We start from the raw sequence: 17,622 nt of genomic DNA on the forward strand, positions 1-17,622 counted from the left end.
GGGAAACAGCTACAATATTCGTCCAGTCCAAATCTCCTTTCTCAGTTTTTGCCTGTTGTCTCATAGCTTCTCGCCATCCTGCCTTGTAACACTACAGAGAATCTGTCTCTGTCTTGGTGACCAATCTGATTGTACTTGGAGGCCTCCTGATTCCTCCTCACACCCCAGAGCTGCTTCTTCTCCAGGGCTGAACAAGCCTCCATCCTCCATCAGCATCACAGGCAGCCCCCTCCCTCCCCGCAGCTGTATTGAAGGCCTTCCACTCAACTCACTCCAGTTTGAAACACAGACAGATTTTTAGGTATAAAATACCCTCCACAAATACTTTGCTGTCAGCAAAAACAATGTCTCTAATGTTTTTCTTTGTTTTGTTCTTAACATATGTGCACTTTCCATTTCAGTTAGCTCAAAACTCCTTTTCCTGTAGACTTTTCCTCCAGACTCATCACAAAGTTCCAAATCCAGCTCTGTTTGTACAACTCTAGTTGCAAATTTAGTTTTATGCTTGACTGTCATAAACTTTTAAAGGAGTAAATAAGGGAGCAGAGAAGCCTCAGGCTTATTTATAGAGGTGTTCAGTTTATTGCATAATTGTGGTGAAAATGTTTTGACATTTTAACACATATTCCAATAAACACATGCAATTATTTTGTTTATTTACCTGTTTTTAAAGGAAGAAACTGTGCTGCTCTCAGTGGCTGGTTGCCTTCTCCAAGCCACAGGTGACTTTAAGCTGTCAGTCTGGATTTGCATTTTCTGCATGCTGTCTACAGGGCCTTTGACAATGGAAGCTGCTTTGGAGTGGCTCCACACAAATTGTATACATGAGAATTCAGAAGTCATATTCTCCACCTGCTCATCTAACACTGAAAGACTCTGTTCTATCCTACCTGGTCTAGTATACCTGGAGGCCTCTGTTCAAGGAACAACAGTACACTGAGGACTCGGTGACCAAGTGTTTTATCAGAGAAGGGGAACAAGTGTGGGCAGGATGGGCAGGAGGGTGGGAAGGTGTTTGGTTGAAGTCTGTATAAGAAGAAAAATGTAGGACAATGCAGGAAGCAGATGGAAGCACTGTCAAGTACTGAGGTGATACTCACACCCTGTGAGAAGCCACTTTTTGTAATGGTGCTGCTTGGCCAGTGCCAGGCCTCTGTGCTCCCAGTGCTACATAATGTACGTACGTCAGAAAAAAACATGCCACCAGTCATGCATATCAGAATGCCAAAAGGAGGAAGACAAGCTGTGGGATCAAACATTTTCTAGGTAGGAAGCGCAGGGCAGAGCCACTCCAGAGCCCCTCTCAGGCCTCACCCCTGTGGGGTCAAAATGAGCAGCTCAAGGCCAGAGTAGGGGATATCAGATCCCAATGCATCATTAGACCTCAGGGTGCTGACAAGTCCACCGCTGGGCAGCCAGGGAGCTGCTCTTTTCAGAGTGTCTTTTCAGACTTTTCAGGAGTGATATTGTTTCATTCAGACACCTTTATTTTAAAGAATACTGTTTCAGGCCAAAAACTGGAGCAGACAAAAGCAGCAGGAGAGGCTTCAACCTGAAAATAATGCATAGCCAACAGTGGCACCTCAGATTTTTAAATGGGATAGCAGATGTTTAAAAGTGTACACGATTTCAGGTTTCTTCTCCCAGCAAACTACTGATGGCTGAGTTCCCCATTCTCTGCCAGAAGCTTTAATTTTAGGCAGCAAGCAGTTTTCCAACACAGTGCAGCAGTACACTTTCTGCCTCAAGGCATGGGCACGCAAGCAAGCTGCCATGGGGCAAGCCACGGTGTGAACTCTGTGGTAACTGCCCGTGTAAATTCTCATGTTCCAGCCTAAATGCCAAGGAACTCGCTCCAATTCACTGCTGCACACAGGAGGGTGAGGGCAGGCGGATGGACAGTTACCGTGGGGCAGCTGACGCACTGCGAATCCACACCCTGGCTTTCCTCACCCTGACTTGTTTGTGTAACCATACTCACTCTTTCAAAGCCCCGCAGGCCTGAGGGGGAAAGAGCATTTGCAACACGCTAGGAATGTTATGAAACCCTCACAGACGTTTTGCAAGGCCCATCAATTGTCTGCGCCACTCGGAGAGGAGGCTGTCTGCAGAGGTAAGAATTTTAACATTGGGAGAAATGGTGGGTTGCATATTTATGATAGACAGAGTTGTTTATTGTTTGTTTTGTTCACAGTTACCAAATAGTGTGACTAATTATGTCAAAAGCATTCAGAATATGTTTACCTCGTGCACAGTGATGAGCGTCTGGCATGTTTTCATGCAGCTAATGAAAATAATAACTAATTCTGCAGTGAAGCAAAAGGAAGAGCAGGCAGAAGGCTTTAGAAATTACAAAGCTTTTGAAAAGAGAGTGAGGAAGGAGAAGCTCTGTAGGTAGAAAAATCTTCTCTTCATGAGTACAGAGACACTGGTTTGCAGTGGAGCTACTGACTGGAAGAGTAATCATGAACTACGAAAGAGAAATTAAACTGGGAAGGGCTCTTCTTATGCTACAGACACACACCATCGACCCATTGCTCTTCCTTGTCCGTGCCAAAGTCTCTGGTAGCGACATAATGATTTCTATTAATTGTCTTAAAATATCATCTAAAAACATTAAGATAATTATGAAAAGGTATTTTGAAGGGAATTAACCTGAAGACAAAGCCACACAAATACATCATGGTAGGAACAATAAACAAAACTCACAAACAAAAGAAGAGAGGAGATTGCCAAACGTTTTAAATTAATAATGCTTACTGTAATGGCAACCTTATAATTTTACATCCATGGCTTCCCACATCATCCATCATATTCAGCCCTGATATCCATCTCCAGTCTGTATTTTCTATAGCAGTCTTCAGTCCATATTCTGTAAATGATTCTTGAATATTAATTCCCATTTTCAATCAACGCTTTTACATGGGATGAGATCATGCTTTAAAAAAAGAGCGTGTAGGAACAAGAACAACTTGATTAAAACAGATACACTGTTTGTTTATTCAGGTCCTCTGCCCAGATTCCCCACTCCCATGCCATATCAGCACTTAAATTTTTTCTCTGGAACAAACAAATACCAATCCAATCAGCAAAGTGCCTGCGCTAAAGAATTACTCCACAACACGGAACTGTACTAAGAGCAGTAACGGTCTTTCCCTTTGCTTGCCCACTGCCGACGTGCTCTGAACTACAGTGGGTCCACCTATGCTGCTAAGTAATTTATCGCCCTGGTTCACTCCCTGGTTCTGGTCCTCTTGTCAAACACAGTGCACATGAATCACCCTGTGCCTGAGCTGTCTGGAGGAAACCAAAGGCTCCCTTCCAAGGAGGAGCTCAGGAGCAGCTCTGGGGATGGACTGCCCTAGAGATGGCAGAGCAGGGATGGGGCTATGGCAGCTTTGTCTCCTCCTGCCCTACACCACCCCGGCTATCCTCCTGCCCTCAGACACCCCTTGTGTGCCCACACCACACCCCACAGCAGGCATCATACCTTTGGCATAATGCTATAAGAACACCAGTCTCGCAGGCAGCAAAGCAGCCCTCGCATTACCTCAGACGCTTTGAACTGAAGCCACAAAAATATAATTATGGTCGTAGAGCCACAGGGGCATCAGACCCAGGTCAAGTGTTATGCAGCACAAACACAGCCAGTTCACTCCAGAGGTGTGTAATCTGGAGAGGTGTGGATGCATATATAAGGATCGCTCCCTGAGGCAGATCCTTTAGCAGTACAGTCTGTTTTAAACAAGTTTTTTTTTTATTGCACATTGTTTGAGTTGTTCTAGCTACAGTTTTAATATATTTTGAGCATTTCAAACAGCTTGCTCTGGACTGAAGAGGTTTCCATACAAAGCTACTGCTTCTTATTCCTCATGTCATCTTTTCCACAAAACCAGTACGTAGACTTCCTCAACAATCTGTAGCAAGCTCTTCCCACTACCTCAGCATTCCCATTGTTGTATCCCTGGTTACAGCTTTTTCTCTTCCCCCCACTATACATTTGTTCAGACTCCAGCTGACTTTAGGTCCTATACGAAGTGGTTTGCTACACTTGTGTAACTTAGCACCTCTCCCATCCACACAGAGCTGCACGCGGAAAAAAGCTGGAGCGCACACACACATCCTGACAGGACATGTGCGGTAGGCAGCAGTTGTGTGACTTTTGCTGTGTGAGCTACGGGCTGCATGGGTGTGGTTTTTGGGTAAAACTGAGCATCTCCAACCTCTTCTGGCCACTAGGAAGATCCTCCTGAGGTGTGACGCTGACTGGAGAAGAGCAGGCACCCACGCTCCAGTACCTGAACCCTGCCATCTAACGGCCAGATCTCAGACAGACAGGTGAATGAAGCTTAACATTTCTGTCTCCACCTTCCTTGATCGCAGAGATTGTCTGTTTCAGTCATCTTAGGTCACATCTTGTCACAGCAGATGTACTCCTACTGCGCTACTTAGAAGCGTCTTGTCACAGATCTTAATAATAACAGGGTTAGTACCTCACCTAAAAATTCCCTTTGTTATAGTTACTCCATTCTGCCTTATGTCAGCCTAAATAATTTATTGCTTTGTTTGGCAAATTCACACAATTTACATATTTGCAGGCCTCAGCTACATCTCTCACTCAGTCATTATTTAGCATAATCTTCCCTTTTGTAAAGGAATTCCTCTGCTCTCCTCTGTTTCCTCCTGACAACACCTCTCCAACAAACGTGTCTGGAGTTGGACACAATGTCCCGCTTCCAGCCATAACAAAAATCTCAAAGAGTAGCTCTGCTGCCTCTTTGCTTTGTTCCACGATACATTTGCACACACAAAGACCACACAGAACCTTTTCTGAGCCACTGCAACACCACAAACTTGTCATACTTGTTGTCCACTGCCAGACCTATGCGTATTTGTTTTTTCAACCCTACTGCTTTCCCAGTACAATATATTAATTTCAGGTTATTAAATATATTTGTTTGCATTTGGCAGTTTGCTGAAGCTCTGAGCAACTCCCCATGAGATGAAATGGTTTCAAGCTTCTGGCTTTCTTGTGCTTCAAACAGCATTCAATTGGAAATACTACACTCATTAGTCCTTCAAAACGTGTTTTCCTGAGTCCCAGTACAGATGCACAATGTCGCTCTGTAGCCAAATCTCTAATATAGTGAATCCAAGCAGCTGCTCATTTCTTATTCTAAATGATCTTTTTCTGTTTTGCAGGACAAAAAAATGCAGCTGTCCCAGAAATCAGTGCAGCAATTCACTGTTTAAAGTTATCTATCTTCTCCACCATCTCTATTGACTGGAAACCCATCGTAGATGCTTCAGATTGAGAAGAGCTTCATCTGAATTGCAAGGTTATCTTCCAGATAATCTGAAAACTTAGTAAAGATTGTTTTTAGCCTTACCAGTCATTACACAGCTAGTTAAAATCTTCATTAATAGCAGTGTAGAGCTGTACCAGATGCTCATCACTGTTTCACTCCTTTGTCTTCTGATAATCTCAGTGAAGGAATTTAATCACTGCAGTAGGTTTCATTTTGCATTGTGCTGGCATCATAAATATCTTACAACAATTCTACTTCTTCCTTTTTTACATCTACTATCAGATTATCATTCTGTTTGAATATTGCTATGAGGAGAAGCATCATAAATTTCAGTTTACACCTACCACAGACAATCATCATTTTCTAGCTGTACTTCTAGCTCTTGTTTGCATGGGAAAAAAACACACACACAGTCTAACAAAAACAACAAAGATAGCGCCTTGGTTTGCTATAAAATCACTTGAGCATACTGACACAATTTCTAAAATGAAGTTTCAAAGACAGAACAGTTTTTTCATCTGATTATTTAGCTTATTTTAATTAACTGAAGCACTTCTTTATTCTAAAATTTGATGACATTTAAGCAAACTTTGTCAGCTACTCCTTTTAAAGAAATGGGAACCTCTTTTGTTTATGTGCTGACCACAAAATGTAAAAAAAGAGACCAAACAAATTATTTGACAGATTATTGTAAGATACCCTCCTTCCACTTTTTTAAGTCAGAAAAACTCATCATAGCCATCTGGCCACTGGGTGGCACCTCTACATATATGCTAGATGTGCCCCAACAAACCCATGACCACTCCAAACATTCCACAGCCAAGCTTTGACGCTACTGCAGCTCTGCATATGCAGCCATGTTTGCAAGATACCTAAAGTTTATTACTACAAATTGACTTTGCAAAATATTACCAATATTTTCCATTTAAATTTTTTACTTGCTATTTCTGGGAATATGAAACTACAAAATAACCCCTTAGTGAAAATCTGATTGCTCGAGTATGTGTAAATATTGGGAGCTTTTGAGAACGTCTGACATTTAATTGACAGATGTGACACAGGAAGTATTTAATGATCTTTTTTGGCTGTGTAATGATAAAATATAAATCATATCTATGATTGGGGGTTAGAACTAGATGATCTTTAAGGCCCCTTCCAGCCCAAGCCATCCTGCGATTCTATGTCTGACATTATAGTAGCATCCAGAGACTCCAAGCAAAGTCAAATTGGTGGGCAAGGAACGAATATGGTCTACTAGCATCCTCAGCTCCAGAGATGATTTGCAACCATGCTGCACTAGAACATCTTACTGAGTGCAGAGCTAATCTTGATATTTATATTCTGGTCTAGCTTTAAAGCACTGTATAAACAATAATCATTACATGCACTTACCTAACAAAGGTAATATCTCATTTTATATAGTAAGAAGTTCAAAGAACCAGTTGAAGCTGTTAGACTGAGGAGATGGAAAGCCAGCATTATTCATTTCTTTAAACACATGATGCTTTTCTTTGTTCACGTTGACTCACCCTGACTCGATGAGCAGAAATATCACATTACCACATAAGTTTGCTGTCTTCTGTAACTACATCGACTGAAAGGTGTCTATGATTTCAGGGACTTAAAACTACTTCTGAACACAGACTTGCACTTTCAACCTGCTCTTTTGTGTATTAGCACTTGGTTCAAAGTGATAGTTGGAAAACAAATAGCAAAGCTTATGCTCTTTCCTCTTTAAAGTTTGTTGCGTGCTCTAGTGATCTGCCTTAGACTAAATCTCCACTTCGGAAAAGTCTGGCTTATTTCTAAACACAGTGCCATTCCAGCAGCAAATAGGAAAGACTTTGACGAAGAAGAATTTCAGACCTCGAGAAGGGATGAAGCAGGGATGAGACACCAGAGCAGGCCTCTCAAGTTCCCATGGGCCAGATGCATGAAAGCCTGGACAGGATGGGTACAGGGGAAGCAGGGAGAGACAACCTAGGTAAATACACCTTGACACTTGGCCTTGCAGCAGAGCAGCATCCTGTCACACAGGAGTGACCACAGTGCCAGGCTGTGGCTGAGGACTGCAACTTCCAGCAAGATCCCGTTCAGCATGAGATCCGAGAGGATGACCCCCCATATTGCAGCCTGGTGCTTCAGCCCAGTGCTCCCATCTCTCTTGCTCCAGTGGGTCCCCTGAGCTGCCCCTCACAGGAGAGGGAGGAGCAGGACAGATGAACAAGGTGCATGCAGGAGGTTTGGCTGGTGCTGCATGAACTCACCAAGTTATCTGTTCATTGGATTCTTCATAAACCACACCCTGCAAAAGAACTCTCCCAAAATGAGCTGATTTCATGAACTTAATTAGCCCACTGCCTAGAACAAAGGCAACCAACTAGTGTGGTACCAGCTATTGTACACTCTCATCAATTATGCTAAGCCTAATTGAAACTCAGGCTTTTGGCAGCTAAGCTCTGAGCCACCTTTTGCTGAGAAAATAACAGAGCGGTGTATGTTCAATGGAGATTTGTGATTACAAATTGCCTTCTTATATTCATTTATTATGTCATTTCTGAATATTAACAATCTAAACATCTAGGAAACCTAGAAAACATTTCCTAACATACCATAGAAATACATATATATATGTATAGATAGATAATATATATATATATATATAAAAGTGGCACTACTAGCAGAGGCACCAGCCAAGCACATAGACCAGAAAATTTTGTTTTGGAAGGTGTTCATTAAAATTTTACTGAGCTTTAAGTAGAAAGGAAGAACAATTTATTACAGTGGATGACCAACCGTTCTTTGGTATCAGGAGTGGAAAGTTGAGTTGAAATGATATATTCAGTAAGAAGTAATATGCAAGTATTAAGTTATACTTAGATAAGTCATCTCATGTAAGATGAGATGTTTTGTTTGCTGTTTCCAAACTAGATAATGGACTATAATTTCAGGTTTCAAGTAATGATAACTTCACTGCACATGATGCTAATCTGCATTTTCTCATTTGCCTAAAAACATACACCTGCAGAGATTTTAATATAAATTCTAACATTTTACAATTTTGGTTTAAGAAGCCGCTGATTACACTCATTCAAATTCTCTGAATATTTCTACATTAACAACTGAGTGAAATCTGAATTGTGATTTAAAGTAATAGAATGACAATACTCAATCAATTTACAGACGTGTTCAGCAGGCCAGGTCTGTGACTCTCATGTCTTTGAGCAGCCTTCTAGTTGCATGTGTGCTTAGTTATATGTATGACAACAATTTAAAAATGCTTTAACACAGACACAGTTTAAGATACAGCTTTTTAAAATCTATTTTCATACTTCCTACGGCTTTATAAATCAAAAATCCAACAGAGAAAATAGTTTGGGAAATCTTTCTTAGGATTTGCTAAGCCTACAGACAAGAGAACAACAAAGAAGGTGAAAAAGCCATCTGCGAGCAATGTACACCAATCATGCTCACGGATGCAGCATGAAAAGCAGTTTTGTCACAAACTGTAGCACAGCACCAAAATGAGATGGTATCTACTGCACAGTACACCCTGTAGCCCTACAGAATATCATCACAGTCCATCATTACTGTATTTTTTAAGAGCAATGAATACAGATTTTAAATCCTTAAAGTTACATATCAAAATAAATACACAGATGTAGATGTACTCTCTTCATACCTCCACACAAAACAGGCATTCTGCCAGCTCGAACATCATACAGATCTACATTATGAAGTGCTTCTCTGAAGTCTTATTGCCTTTTTAGAAAGGACTAACTTACACAGCATGGAGAAGTAAGACTTCATTATTCGAGCTCACTGCAAGACAGCCTGCCGGCATCTTAACACTACAGAGTCAGGGATCACAGGCTTTGGCTTCAGAATCTACTTCCCTTCATGTTCTGAGGAATGACAAGTTCTGTCTGTGTTTTTGCTTCTCTTCAAATCCATTTATCACTCCTCTTTTTCACCTCTTTTCCACAACCATACAAAGTCATGTTGCAAGCAAGGAGGAAAGGTAAAAGAAAGGATGTAAAGAACGGAAGAGAGGGGAAAATGAGAAATGAGGAGAAGCAGATCCTGGGAAAGGAGGTGCAGACACACTATAGAGAATATGTCTATTTTTTTTAATGAGGACACCGTCTGCCCCGTTAACACTGTGTAAAACGTTGCTATTTAAAATGATGAGCATTTTGTACAATTCAGTACACTTACTGCTGCTTCTACTTTGCTCTTTACCAGTTCTCTCCACGGTAACTAAACTACAGTGTCTTCAACTGTTGGTTACAGGCAGGTCATCCTCCATCCTCAATGCTCGTTCATACCAGGGTGCTTAAATACCTCCTGAGCAGGAAACACCTCCAAGTTAGTTACATTAAATGGCTGGGACGGATCCTGCCAAGTGGTCCTGAACAAAGGAAAGCATGCAGAGACTCCTTGTAATGAATGGCAACGATATGCTCTTATAATGAGACCATTATATCATGAGAAAAAACCTAGAAAAAAAACTAAGTTTTTAACTTTGAGGATGTCAAGGGAAGCTTTTTATTTCTTGCACCGATCTGTAGCTACACCTCATAAAAAGAACCACCTGTATCTTGCCTCTTAGATTTACCAAACAGAGAGTGAGAACAGAGATGGCAATCTGAACACACATGCACTACTGATTGAAAACCAGTTTGATTTGTCCACCATTAGCAATAACTGTCAGCCACACCTACTCTTCTAATTCAGTCAAGTCTATTAATAATGAAAGCTCCCTCTCCACGTGACAAGCAAATTTAGATACAGTTCTGCTTATCTTTAACTAAAGATATCATCTAATAAATTTTTAACACTACTACAGTTATGCTTGAAGCTGAATTAAGAAGAAAAACTTAAGGGAGTGAACTTGCTCTTACTAGCCTGTGGCTATGCTGTCACATAATCTTAACGTGTCTCCACAGCCTGGTCTGTACCAGCAGCAGTAACTTCTATGGTATTTGCTGAAGGAAGTAATTTTTGTGTCTCAGCGTCACGCTTCAGATTTCTGTCACCATTAAATAAATTATTTGGCATGGTGCTAAGTGACAAACTGCATTGTTCAAATGAGCCTGCATACTATCTAAGCGATTCTGATGCTATATATACTTTCAAGGTATGAGCTCCTCACGTTTGGAGTCTTGACAAGATAGAGTATCCATTTAAAAACAAACAAACAAAAGCATCACATGACAGTGTTTCGGATGTTCCTTTGGAAGAAGAGGGTTTTATACCACCAGGTCCAGGTGGCTCAGTTTGGATCTAGGTCTTACAGTGCACAAGATGACTAATTGAGAGCTGGGTACAAAGAGTAATTAAGTAAACATCTCAAATCACATCAAATAATTGTACAATGATTTCAGTCACATTTAAATTTTAAAATAGTTCACACATTAAACTTTATCCTAAAGCATCACTTGGAACGAATGTATTATGAGTCTTGGACTTTATACATGAATTACAAGTCATCCTGGAGCCAGTTCAAAGACTGATTAAGTCACTTAGGATGTCCTATTTACAACAGCTTACTACAGAGTCATCTGCCATCAGCTCTGTAGTTACCTGCTAAAACCTTCTATTTTAATTTCTGTATTTGCCTACTTTCAACCCTCTAAGGTCTAGAACCAGTTTAACAAGGCATTTATCTCGTCATTTGTGACACAGCTGGGTCAACTTCTTCATGAGGGATAAAGAAATTACTAACTCCCACACATGAATCCTCGGGATTTTGGGAAAAACATTTTTAGTACTGGGTTTTATACTGTATTCTGATGATCTTTCAAAGTGTAAGGTAAAAAAATGCCTTTCACAGAAGGCATTCTCACAACCGAAGAGGATAGAGATTTCTTTGTAAAACCCTAAGTAATCTGTGCCCTAATGAGAATGGTAAACAAGTAATCAACATGGTTTCTACAATAGCATATAGAAGAGAAAAGAAAGCAAGCACTCAAGTTTTTGTCATATTAAATACACAGTGAAATAAATGAGTTTCACAGTCTTTGGACTCAGCCTCCGAACTCAGACCTTCAAGCTCTCTGAAAGCCTGCTTCAGGCTTCTGCATACAGTAACCGCACATATGAAAGCACACTTAACCTGGCAGCAGACCTTCCAGGCTGCAAAGCTTCTCCCTGCAAAGATACAGATTTTGAAATCTCTGCCAAGAGATATTCATTGTCAATTACGTAGGACTGTATTTATTTCCATCTTTATATGAGATTACACTCACTTCAAAGAAAACAAGGATCAGCAAGAGGAGGCAGTGCAGGGTGAGAAATAATTGCTAAATATTGAAGTTTATTCTCTGGATGAAGCATTTGCTTTACTAATTTAAATGCTGTATATTGCTAAATTATAGATGTAAGTATAAAATGGCATGATTCTGTTGGAGTATCATAAACAAACGACCTTACTGAAAGACTTGATCTGTACTCTACTTCCATCAAAAGCCAGCACTGTAAATCTGTTAATTACAAATCTTTCTCATAAAAGAAACAAACAAAACATATCATTTCCTATTAATGCTTCCATTAATTAATGTGAATAAAACAGCAGCTACAGGAAGAAGAGGACACTGAGGTGTTGATTTCACTAATTAAAGCTAGTTCAACATCATTTTTGTAACGCAGTCTCACTAATAAACATGTGCAATGACATTTTTAGGGCCTTCAGAACAGCAGTGGGTGGACCTGGAAGATCCTACCATTCCCAAGGAATGATCTCTGGGGTAAGGTCTAGCTGTACAAAGTCACAAGCAAGTCTAACACCCTCCTCCCTTAAACATGTGTCACAAGAGCTAATGAAAACAGAGGCAATGAACACCAATCAAATGCTATGAATTTCAGCACAAAAATCAAGAACTAGCAGTGTTCATTTTACATGCTCATCTCACTGTGGAACTAACTCTTTCACTGAAAAATTGATTTACTTTCCCCATAGGACCATATAATCAAAACATTATCCCAAATCATTCTTATCCTCCCAGTACTGATGTTTCATCAGCAGTCACGTGCTGTGTCAAAGTGCAATATCAGAATCCTAAAATAAAAGGTATAGCCAAGATATAGCCAAACACTTTTGTGTGTTAACTGGCGTAATACACATCAGTAAAGGCAGTTAGTGTCAGTGATACAGAAGAAAAGATGGCAGCCCTCAACTAACAGATAAATGCAGGAAGAAAGGGGGCAAAACAAACTGATCGTGTTACTCGTGTTGTTTTTAGCTGAATTCTATGTCCTCAGTCATTCTTTTTTAAGGCTTTATTACGCAAATATTCAAGAGCTGGCTCAAAGAATAGTTTTGCCATAGAAACCTTGGCAGACACTTAGAAAACCACTTCTCTTAAAAGCCTCTGCTCATACCTCACAGAGGCCACACGGGTCTCATTAAGGAGAAGTTTCAGTCCACCTCTCTTTCACAAAGCGCGCACAGCGGTACATCTGTGCCTCACTCTGTACGCAAGTACATGGGCACAAACAAGTGCCCTGCAAAGCCTGACCAGACTGAACCATAGACCACAACAACAGAAGGTGCAAGATGACTGAACGCTTTTGCTTTCCAGCTAACTTTTGAAACTGGAGCCACCCCTCCTCCCCAACCCTCACCTACGTTATTAAATTGTAATTTGGTCTAGATTAAAGGACAGTGGGGTGGCATAAAAGAAAGGGTGGAAAGCTAACCAAAATAAGCACATTGGTAAAGGGACTTAGGGAGACAAGGAGATTACTGAGCAGGTGAAAATGAGACTGTTCCAGGCATATGAGACATGCAGAAATCAGAGAAGTAAAACACTTTAGAACGTATGGGAGATGAAAAATGTACTTTAAGAGAGGAATAATAAAAGAGGCTGAGGACTTTTCCAACAGTAACTAGAAGGTCCCTTCAAACACTGTATTTCTTACTCTTGGAGGAAATTTCCTGTAGTTGTTCAAGCTTTTGCAATTTATTACTCTATTGCATACGTGCTGCGTAGGCACCATATAAAAACACTGACCCAAATATTAGTCAGTGCAGTGTAATCCTGTACGAAATAATAATTAAAAAAAAGGGTATAAGAAAGGGTATAAGGAGTAAAATCTACCATCATTTGCACTGCAGCTATGCTGAGAATCTCACTGCGGGAGGTCCCGTCCCAGAAAGTGGGTATATCCAGTAATTGGGAAGGGAGGTGACATAATGATGCTGAAACATCTGCAATTATCTTAATGCTTTCAGAATAGCAGCTGCTTTATCAGATTTATCACCACCACGACCCAGCATTTGACAGTGAAGACTGTGGCATTAACACCGGCTAACTGCAGGTGTGAACATCAAAGCCAACTGACAGGATGTGAGCAACCTCCTGGGATTAATCCAAGTTACACAGAACACGTGTGCCTCTCCAGTCTTTCGAATCAAGATCAACAAGGCAATGTTGACAGTCACCCATTTCTAGTAACCTCCATGGTAACAGATGCGTTGATTGTACCGCTCCATTACTAGCTACGTAATGATGCGGGATGGCAGGGAATGTCACATTACGGTAAGATAGGTCCAATACTTTGTTTGGACCTGGATTTGTATTCATGTTTACATGCATTAACAATCACAAACATATAAGGTCACATTAAATCTTAAAAAAATAAAACAACCAAACAAAAAAAGCATGCATTACAGTCTCTACAAGGAACAAAAGAAAATAACACAAGAAAAAAAATGGAAGTGAAATACTATTAAGTGAGTAAAATTGCATTTCATTAAAGCATTACAAAGCGTATGTTTAATTTATTTTGTAAATAAAGAGAGGAAACATCTCCACTAGATAATTATGCAACAGAGGAAATACCAGGCAAAAAATAGTCTTTCCTGTCTTTACTGGGCAATCTTACTAAGCTCTGAAGTCTATTATTTATCTGTACTTATTGTAAGTTTACTAACCAGAAATGTTTTAATTTGTAAAAATTATTCAGGACTTTTCTACAACTAAGCAGCATTTGACATCATGTGCACCCCAGATGGTCCATTTCCAGAGCTGTCAAAAGACAATGTCATATATTCTTCCTTAAAACAAACAAACAAAAAAATAATAAATCCATAAATAATTTTGTGCTTCCTCCATTAAAGATCCTGTGTTTCTTTGGTAACTGGAGTTATTTCATAGAGACCTTTCTGATCTTCGGGTAACATCAATTCTATTTTTCTCAGTCTTCAGAGCTACACATGTGCATAAATCTTACCATGCATCAAATAACTGGTCTTTCCACCAGCTCTTCATCCCAGTCATACCTTTAGTTAAGACAATCTACAGGCTAGTACAACAAATAGAGAAGGATCTTTTGTAAGAGGACAAACATCACTAACTACAGATAAGTACCTAAGAGTGTTCTTGGTCTGGCTGAGTCAGTAAGCAGGCTGGGGTGGGCAAGAGGTTGGGAGCTCACGGAAGGGACAATCTGTGCCATGGAATGTCATGCTCAGCAATAAAAACTGCGTGTATGTGTAGTGGGGGGGATGTCATTCCAAAGTAACCATTGCTCAGAAACTGGCTGGGCACCTGTCTGCTGGTGGATGTTGATGAGTAATTGATTGTGCATTACTTGATGACATTTTTTTCCCTTTGCCTTTGCTGATTAGACCATGTTTATCTTGAACGAGGCTTTTTTGTTACTATTGCTCTTCCTATTCTCTCCTATAACCTGCTGTAGGGCTAAGTGAGTGAGCAGCTGATGGATGCTTTGTTACTGACGAGGGGCAACCCACCAGAGGCTGAAATCACTCGCATGGAACTATGATTAGGATCCCTTCATAACGATCTGTCCTCAGGTGAGTTAATGTGAAATATATACCATTTGTGAAATACATACTATTTTTTTTGCTACTGTGCACATACTTACACTGATCCAGTTGGAATTCACTGTCCCATCGTGTTTCACTGTTTCACTTAATGAAATCATGTTCTTTTCATTCAATTCTGAGTGACTTTTCTACATAGCAAAAAAAAAAAAAAAAAAAAGAAGCTACCTGATTTAAATCAGTACTGCCCATAAATGTGGCCCAGGTTAAGTGCACACACCATAAATATTCAGCTCTGATGACCTTTTGTAGCAGTACCTGTGTATTTGATGTTCTCCAGGTGTACCTTAGCATTCTTTGCACCAAGGTCATAAAGGGCAGAGCATGCCCCACATTTCAGCTTCGTCACAAGTACGCAAGCTGAGGTTGCTTTACCTGTAGAAAGAGTGGCTGTAGAAGATGTCCATGGACAACATGTCTTCAGGAGAGCTAAGTAACACATGCTAAAAAAATTCCTTTCCTCTATTTGTGATAATCCATAGGCATGCACATGTGTAATTACAAGGGAATAAACAGTCAACTCAGAGGTGGGGAGTAGCAGAGAGACTTAAATGATTGTTTTGCTGAATACATTATCAAATTTGGATGCCCTGAGAAACCATATAGTGTTTTATGAATGCAAAACTGCAAAACTGTCCTTTGGAACTCTTAAAGAAGATACATACAGATTTTGAGCATGCTGGAGGCACTACTTCTGGGGCTCTGGAAGCCTTGGTGAATTTGACACATCTATTATTCAGAGGTCATTTGTTCCCAAGGCTGTTTGCTAAACTTTCAACCAGCACTGGCTGGCTCTTTGATGTGGTGACATGTTGCAACTGTCATCTTCTCATTTGCAGGGCACTCATGCAGAGAACCACTTCATCTTGTGAGGATGAAGTGGGAACAAGATCTCTAACACCTGTCTATCACTGAATTACACCTTCTTGTCCTGGGGACTGGTCCTGGGAGATACAGGCCTGAAGGGACCTTCAGTGGGCCAGCCTAAACACCACAGATGTCCTGCATCCCTGCACTACACCAGAAATAATCTTTTCCTTCCAGGAACCACTCACTTGGTAAATATGGAGAATATTTACGGCTAGATTTGGAAGCCAAAAGTCATAAAGCAGACTACAGCACCTGTCCAGAAATGAAACTCTAATCTCCCTAAAATCATAGAATGGTTTGGGTTGGAAGACCATCTGGTTCCAACCCCCTGCCACAGACAAGGGACATCTTCTACTAGATCAGGATGCCTAGGGCCCCATCCAACCTGGCCTTGAACACCTCACGCATGGACCATCCACAGGTTCCCTGGGCAACCTGTTCTAGTGCCTCGCCACCCTGTGAGTAAAGAATTTCTTCCTTATGCCTAATCTAAACCTACCCTTTTTTAGTTTAAACCATTACCCTTTGTCTTGTTACTGTACTCCTTGATAAAGAGTCACTCCCCATCTTTCCCATAGGACACCTCGAAGTACTGAAAGGCTGCCATGAGCAGCTCTCCAGAGCCTTCTTCAGGCTAAAAAACTCTCAGTTCTCTTCATAGGAGAGGTGCTTGAGCCCTCCAACCTTCCTGAAGGAACTCAGAAGGTAGATTCCCATCCAGGAGACTCTCCTGAGCCTGTTCTCCATTACTAACAGGAATGATATGATTTGATTTACAAGATCAACCTGAACTACGTCAGAGACAAGGTATCACGGCTAATTATAAAAGCTTAGGGAAACAGGATGAGAAACAGAACTGCTACCTATCACATCCTTCTAGATTCTCACAAATGGTGAGGAGTCATAGAAATGGAGAACACCCTTCTGCCAGAGTGACAGCCTCAGTGCTAAAGGCAGCAGGGATATCATGGAAACTGAATGTTCTCAGCAAAGCAGTTTCAAATTCTTGGATCATTAGTCAGTGCTCCCCACTGCTCAGATGCCCTGAAGTAACTTGGGTTCTTGGTCAAATACACCAAGCACCCCAGGTTGTGCCAGCACTAGCACTGGTAACAAGGATCACATAACAAGACGCCACAGTCAGGGTCAGTGTCTGAACTGTTTCCTTATTGTCATTTGTTGGTGATTCAGACAAGCAGAGGGCACTCGCAGCACCACAGCACCTCTTCCTCACCAGGCACTTTGGAAGCAGGTCACCAACACCAGAAGCTGCATGAGCACCATTGGAAAATATTCAGTTATAGTTCTGGGAGGTGCTCACTATGTTAGATGCCCTGATCACTACCTGCATTGTTTGTGTGTCCTTCTTCAGCTATGTGAAATCCATTGCAAGGAACCTAAACCAATGGACCCAGGCTGATAAAAGTTATTGAAAACTGAAGTTAAAAGCTCTCTGACAACAAGAAGCTTGCGCCAAGGGCTGAGAGATAAATGAAACACGTGGAAACCTTTATTCCCATCATAGAAGCATGAGTGGTAGCAGCAAATCTATGGATGCAGATACCATCAGACTAGAATGTCCCTGTGTTT

The 17,622-nt window shown here is 40.9% G+C and overlaps 1 protein-coding gene and 1 long non-coding RNA gene across 4 annotated transcripts in view; one reads left to right on the top strand and one right to left on the bottom strand.

Annotated features, from left to right (window-relative positions):
- The window catches only part of AIM1 (absent in melanoma 1), a 96,196-nt gene that overhangs the window by 66,470 nt on the left and 12,104 nt on the right, over positions 1-17,622 (bottom strand). The gene's annotated exons all lie outside the window — the stretch shown is intronic.
- Positions 1,957-16,630, top strand: LOC107053080. Its single transcript, XR_001466047.4, has 6 exons — positions 1,957-2,113; positions 4,240-4,338; positions 5,203-5,339; positions 11,995-12,058; positions 13,546-15,132; positions 16,002-16,630. It is a non-coding gene; the product is annotated as an uncharacterized LOC107053080 (long non-coding RNA).

This window comes from Gallus gallus, chromosome 3 (assembly GCF_016699485.2).
Source record: "Gallus gallus isolate bGalGal1 chromosome 3, bGalGal1.mat.broiler.GRCg7b, whole genome shotgun sequence".
Lineage (NCBI taxonomy): Eukaryota > Metazoa > Chordata > Aves > Galliformes > Phasianidae > Gallus > Gallus gallus.